This window comes from Hypanus sabinus, chromosome 31 (genome assembly GCF_030144855.1).
Source record: "Hypanus sabinus isolate sHypSab1 chromosome 31, sHypSab1.hap1, whole genome shotgun sequence".
In the NCBI taxonomy this organism is placed as follows: domain Eukaryota; kingdom Metazoa; phylum Chordata; class Chondrichthyes; order Myliobatiformes; family Dasyatidae; genus Hypanus; species Hypanus sabinus.
Genome location: NC_082736.1, coordinates 16,268,862 through 16,276,207, shown reverse-complemented (window position 1 = coordinate 16,276,207; position 7,346 = coordinate 16,268,862).

Here is a 7,346-nt window from a genome sequence, read left to right as displayed (position 1 = left end):
GCAAGCTGAATTCAGTAACCCACCTGGCACCATTTGCAGTGGAAAAGCCATTGACTTGGTTTGGTACTGCAATCTCTAATGATCCACTGGGTAGAAATTGTGTTGTTACTGAAAGTAACTTCTGCAGCTTAGGTAGCACAGCCATAAAATTGGTTGCCTCCTACTCTAAATCACATGTGGAGTATAATAATAAAGTTTGCCTCATGTTAGAACATACTATTTTTCAGCAAAATGAACTGTACACTCCATTGAGTTGAATGCTTCACTTTCTATTCAAAGCATTTTGTGATAAGGTTGTGTACATAACTGCTCAGGGAGATTTGGAACTGTATACATAATGCATGTAGAGTGCTCAGTGCCATGGAATATTCCAATGCATGCTGAATTCGGTGACCTACCTGGTAGCATTTACAGTGGAACGGCCATTGACTTGGTTTAATACTGTAAAGGATAAAGTTCCACTGTGTAGAGAATGTAATGTTACTGAACGTAACTTCTGGAGCATAGGTAGCACACTCATAAAATTGGTTGCAGACAACTCTAAATCATATGGTTAGTGTACTAACAATGTTTACATCATGTTAGCACATGGTAGTTATCTGCAAAATTGAACTGTACACACCTTTGAGTTGAATGCTTTACTTTCTTTTCAATGCATTCTGTGGTAAGGTTGTGTACATAACTACTCAGGGTGATTTGGAACTGTATATATAATGCACGTAGAGTGCACAGTGCCATGGAATATTCCAATGCATGCTGAATTCAGTAACCTACCTGGTAGCATTTACAGTGGAACTGCCATTGACTTGCTTTAGTCCTGCAATCTCTAATGATCCACTGTGTAGAAAACGTGATGTTACTGAAAGTAACCTCTGGTTCATAGATAGCACACGCATAAAATTGGTTGCAGAGTACTCTAATTCAACTGGTGAGTAGAATAATAAAGCTTACATCAAGTTAGGACATACTAGGTTTCAGCAACATTGAACAGTACACTCCATTGAGTTGAAATCTTTACTTTCTATTCAATGCATTTTCTGGTAAGGTTCTGTACATAACTACTCAGGGTGATTTGGAATAGTATAGATATTGCATGTAGAGTGCTCAGTGCCATGGAATACTTCAATGCAAGCTGAACTCAGTAACCTACCTGGTAGCATTTACAATGGAACAGTCATTGACTTGGTTTGGTTCTGCAAACGCTAAGGTTCCACAGTGTACAGAACGTGATATTACTTAAAGTATCTTCTGGAGCTCAGGTAGAACACTCAGAAAATTGGTTGCAGACTACTCTAAATCATATGGTGATTATAATAATATGGTTTACATGTTAGCACATACTATTTTTCAGCAATATTGATCTGTAGACTCCTTTGAGTTGAAAGCATTACTTTCTAATCAATGTATTTTGTTGTAAGGTTGTGTACATAACAACTCAGGGTGATTTGGAACTGTATATATAATGCATGTAGAGTGCACAGTGTCATGGAATGCTCCAATGCAAGCTGAATCCAGTAACCCACCTGGCACCATTTTCAGTGGAACCGCCATTGACTTGGTTTAGTCCTGCAATTCCTAATGATTCACTGTGTAGAAACCGTGATGTTACTGAAAGAAACTTCTGGACCTTTGGTAGCGCACAAATACAATTGGTTCCAGAGTACTCTAAATCATATGATGAGTATAATAATAAAGTTTACATCACGTTAGCACATACTAGTTTTCAGCAAAATTGAACTGTACACTCCATTGAGTTGAATGCTTTACTTTCTATTCAAAGCATTTTGTGATAAGGTTGTGTACATAACTGCTTAGGGAGATTTGGAACTTTATACATAATGCATGTAGAGTGCTCAGTGCCATGGAATACTCCAATGCAAGCTGAATTCAGTAACCCACCTGGCACCATTTGCAGTGGAAAAGCCATTGACTTGGTTTGGTACTGCAATCTCTAATGATCCACTGGGTAGAAATTGTGTTGTTACTGAAAGTAACTTCTGCAGCTTAGGTAGCACAGCCATAAAATTGGTTGCCTCCTACTCTAAATCATATGTGGAGTATAATAATAAAGTTTACCTCATGTTAGAATATACTATTTTTCAGCAAAATGAACTGTACACTCCATTGAGTTGAATGCTTTACTTTCTATTCAAAGCATTTTGTGATAAGGTTGTGTACATAACTGCTCAGGGAGATTTGGAACTGTATACATAATGCATGTAGAGTGCTCAGTGCCATGGAATATTCCAATGCATGCTGAATTCAGTAACCTACCTGGTAGCATTTACAGTGGAACGGCCATTGACTTGGTTTGGTTGTGCAAATGCTAATGCTCCACAGTGTATAGAACGTGATGTTACTTTAAGTATCTTCTGGAGCTAAGGTAGAACACTCGGAAATTGGTTGCAGACTACTCTAAATCATATGGTGAGTATAACAGTATGGTTTAATTCATGTTAGCACATACTATTTTTCAGCAAAGTTGATCTGTACACTCCTTTGAGTTGAAAGCATTACTTTCTAATCAATGTATTTCGTTGTAAGTTTGTGTACATAACAACTCAGGGTGATTTGGAACTGTATATATAATGCATGTAGAGTGCACACTGTCATGGAATACTCCAATGCAAGCTGAATTCAGTAACCTACCTGGTACCATTTACAGTGGAACAGGACTTGGTTTAGTCCTGCAATAGCTAATGATCCACTGTGTAGAAACCGTGACGTTACTGAAAGAAACTTCTGGACTTTAGGTAGCACACAAATACAATTGGTTCCAGAGTACTCTAAATCATATGGTGAGTATAATAATAAAGTTTACATTGTGGCGTCCCATTTCCTAGCGTATCCGAACCGACTCACAATTAGATAGCCTACGGGGGTTTGCGAGCACAGAGCTTTGGAGCCTCTGCGCCATGGGGGGCCGGTTGACAGAGGCTTAAAAGTGAGGCTGAAGTTTTCGAATAAAGTTTTTTTCCTTCGACTGCAGTTACCGACTCCGTGTCGTAATTTTAGCGCTGCGTGTAGCACACCGCTACAATTGGTGACCCCGACGGTCCAAACGAATTTTGGACCAGAAATGACCGACGCCGCCTCTGTTCTTGCGGTTTCGTTGAAACTGCCAGGTTTCTGGGCACAGCGCCCGGACCTATGGTTCCAGCAAGCCGAAGCCCAATTCCACGTTCGCCAGATCACCTCAGAAGACACCCGCTACTACTACGTGGTGAGCTCCCTCGACCAGGACACAGCGGCCCAGGTCGCGGAGTTCGTACAGTCGCCCCCGGCAGACGGCAAGTACACGGAATTCAAAGCCCTGCTGCTCAGGACTTTCGGACTCTCATGGCGCAAGCGGGCTGCCCGTTTACTGCACCTGGATGGCTTGGGCGACAGAGCTCCATCGGCTTTAATGAATGAGATGTTGTCTCTCGCCGACGAACACACACCCTGCCACATGTTTGAGCAGGCATTCCTGGAGCAGCTGCCCGAGGACATCCGCCTGCTGCTGTCCGACGCGGATTTCAGTGACCCCCGGAAGGTGGCAGCCCGGGCGGACTTGCTGTGGAACGCCAAAAAGGTGAGCGGGGCGTCCATCGCACGGATCTCCCAGCCCCGCTCCCGGCAGCAAACCAGTCCAGGCCCGGCCGCAGAGCCCGCTAACCCCCGGCCCAATGAACACTGGTGCTTCTACCACCAGCGGTGGGGTGCAGAAGCCCGCCGTTGTCGCCCGCCCTGCAATTTCCCGGGAAACGCCAGGGCCAGCCGCCGCTGATGGCTACGGCGGCTGGCCATCGGGATAGCCTCCTGTATGTGTGGGATAGAAGGTCGGGACGCCGGCTTTTGGTCGATACTGGGGCTGAGATCAGCGTTTTACCTCCGACGAATTACGACACCCGCAGCAGGGCACCGGGTCCCCCCCTGAGGGCCGTGAATGGCAGCACCGTAAGGACCTATGGCACCCGCCCGGTGCAGCTCCAGTTCGGCTCCAGCCAGTTCACGTGGGACCTCACACTGGCCGCCGTAGCCCAACCGCTTCTGGGTGCGGATTTTTTGCGGGCTCACAGCCTGCTGGTCGACCTGCCCAGGAAGAGGCTGGTACACGCCGAGACCTTTCAGACGTTCTCCCTGGGTGCAGCCCAGTTGCCGGCCCCTCACCTCGGCTCCATCACGCTGTCCGACAACGACTTCACCAGGGTCCTGGCGGAGTTCCCATCGGTTCTGGCACCGCAGTTCACAGCAGCCATGCCCAGGCACGGCGTACAGCACCACATCCCGACCCAGGGACCACCCCTCCATGCCCGTGCTCGGCGGCTTCCCCCGGACAAGCTCTGACTGGCGAAGGAGGAGTTCCAAAGGATGGAGGAATTGGGGATCATCCGGCGGTCCGACAGCCCATGGCCTCCCCCCTGCACATGGTGCCCAAAGCGACGGGGGGCTGGAGACCGTGCGGCGACTACCGCAGGCTGAACGAGGCTACCACACCGGACCGCTACCCTGTGCCGCACATTCAGGACTTTGCGGCAAACCTGCACGGCGCACGGATCTTCTCCAAGGTAGATCTCGTCCGGGGATACCATCAAATCCCGATGCATCCTGACGACGTCCCCAAAACGGCTCTCATCACCCCATTCGGCCTTTTCGAGTTCCTCCCAATGCCGTTCGGCCTGAAGAATGCCGCACAGACGTTCCAGCGGTTAATGGACGCGGTGGGACGGGACCTGGACTTCGCGTTCATCTATTTGGATGACATCCTCATAGCCAGCGGCAGTCGTCAGGAGCATCTGTCCCACCTCCGACAACTCTGCGCGCGACTGAGTGAGTACGGTCTTACAATCAACCCCGCCAAATGCCAGTTCGGACTCGATACCATTGACTTCCTGGGCCACAGAATTACTAAAGACGGGGCAACCCCTCTGCCCGCTAAGGTAGATGCGGTCCGCCACTTCCCCCGACCCACCACGATCAAAGGCCTTCAGGAATTCGTAGGTATGGTCAATTTCTACCGCCGCTTCCTCTCTTCAGCTGCCCGGATCATGCGCCCCCTGTTCGCCCTGATGTCGGGTCCGAGCAAGGACATTACCTGGGACGTTCAAACGAAGGAAGCTTTGGCGGACGCCGCAATGCTAGTACATCCCAGAATGGACACCCCTACCGCCCTCACAGTGGACGCATCCAACACGGCAGTCGGTGGGGTGCTGGTGCAGCTCATCGCAGGTCGCTGGCAACCCCTGGCGTTTTTCAGCAAACACCTGAGACCACCCGAGCTTAAGTACAGTGCTTTCGACCGGGAACTGTTGGCGCTCTACCTGGCAATCCGGCATTTCAGGTACTTCCTAGAAGGTCGGCCCTTCACCGCGTTCCCGGACCACAAACCGCTTACCTTTGCGTTTACGAAAGCATCCGACCCCTGGTCATCCCGCCAGCAACGCCACCTGTCCTACATCTCTGAATACACGACGGATGTCCGGCACGTCTCGGGTAAGGACAATGTCGTGGCGGATGCGCTCTCTCGCCCTACCGTTCATGCCCTTTCCCAAGGGGTAGACTTTGAGGCACTGGCAGAGGCGCAGCAGGCGGATGAGGAGATTCCGAGTTACAGGACCGCAGTCTCCGGTCTGCAGCTCCAGGACCTCCCCGTGGGCCCGGGTGAGAGGACCCTACTCTGTGACGTCGCCACCGGCCAGCCCCGTCCAGTCGTCCCGACAGCATGGCGGCGTCGCGTTTTCGACTCCATTCATAACTTGGCGCATCTCTCCATCCGGACAACTGTCCGGATGGATTCCAGCAGGTTCGTTTGGCACGGACTCCGCAAACAGGTCAGTGAATGGGCCAGAACGTGCATGCACTGCCAGACGGCCAAGGTGCAGCGGCACACCAAAGCCCCACCGCAGCAGTTCCATCCCGCCCACCGGAGTATCGACCACATTCATGTGGATATCGTGGGCCCCCTGCCAGTGTCGCGCGGAGCGCGTTACCTCCTGACTATCGTGGACCGGTTCACAAGATGGCCAGAGGCGGTCCCGCTCACCGACACCACCTCCGAATCTTGCGCCCGAGCCCTGATCGCCACCTGGATATCTCGCTTTGGTGTACCAGCCCACATTACCTCCGACAGAGGCGCCCAGTTCACCTCCAGCCTGTGGTCAGCTATGGCCAGCCTTTTGGGGACTCAGCTGCACCACACAACTGCCTACCACCCACAGTCGAACGGGCTAGTGGAGCGTTTCCACCGTCACCTGAAGTCGGCCCTCATGGCCCGCCTGCGAGGAGCCAACTGGGCGGACGAGCTTCCCTGGGTCCTACTCGGCATCCGCACAGCGCCCAAGGACGACCTGCACGCCTCGTCGGCCGAGTTGGTATACGGCGCGCCCCTGGTCGTCCCCGGGGAGTTCCTACCAGCCCCAAGGGGGCAAGAGGAAGAACCCGCAGCAGTCCTGGGCAGACTACGCGAGAAGCTCGGTAACCTGGCCCCCATACCCACTTCACAGCATGGGCGGCACCCGACCTGCGTACCCAAAGACCTACAGAACTGTAAGTTTGTGTTTGTACGAAGGGGCGGGCATCGCCCACCGCTGCAGCGGCCATACGAGGGGCCGTTTATGGTGCTCCGGAACAACGGGTCCACGTTCGTGCTGGACGTTGGGGTGAAGGAGGAGGTTTTCACGGTGGACCGCCTCAAACCGGCCCATGTGGACCTGGCGCAACCGGCCGAGTTTCCGGCGCCTCGGCGCTGAGTCCGACCTCCCAAGCAGGTTCTGGCCCAGACTGTGGACACTGGGGGGTGTATCGCCGGTTCGGGGGGGGGGGGGTTATTTGGCGACCCATTTCCTAGCGTATCCGAACCGACTCACAATTAGATAGCCTACGGGGGTTTGCGAGCACAGAGCTTTGGAGCCTCTGCGCCATGGGGGGCCGGTTGACAGAGGCTTAAAAGTGAGGCTGAAGTTTTCGAATAAAGTTTTTTTCCTTCGACTGCAGTTACCGACTCTGTGTCGTAATTTTAGCGCTGCGTGTAGCACACCGCTACAACATCATGTTAGCACATACTAGTTTTCAGCAAAATTGAACTGTACACTCCATTGAGTTGAATGCATTACTTTCTAATCAAAGCATTTTGTGATAAGGTTGTGTACATAACAGCTCAGGGAGATTTGGAACCCACCTTTGCAGTGGAACAGCCATTGACCTGGTTTAGTACTGCAATCTTTAATGATCCACTGTGTAGAAAATGTGATGTTACTGAAAGTAACTTCTGCAGTTTAGGTAGCACAGTCATAAAATTGGTTGCTGCCTACTCTAAATCATATGGGGAGTATAATAATAAAGTTTACATCATGTTAGCACATACT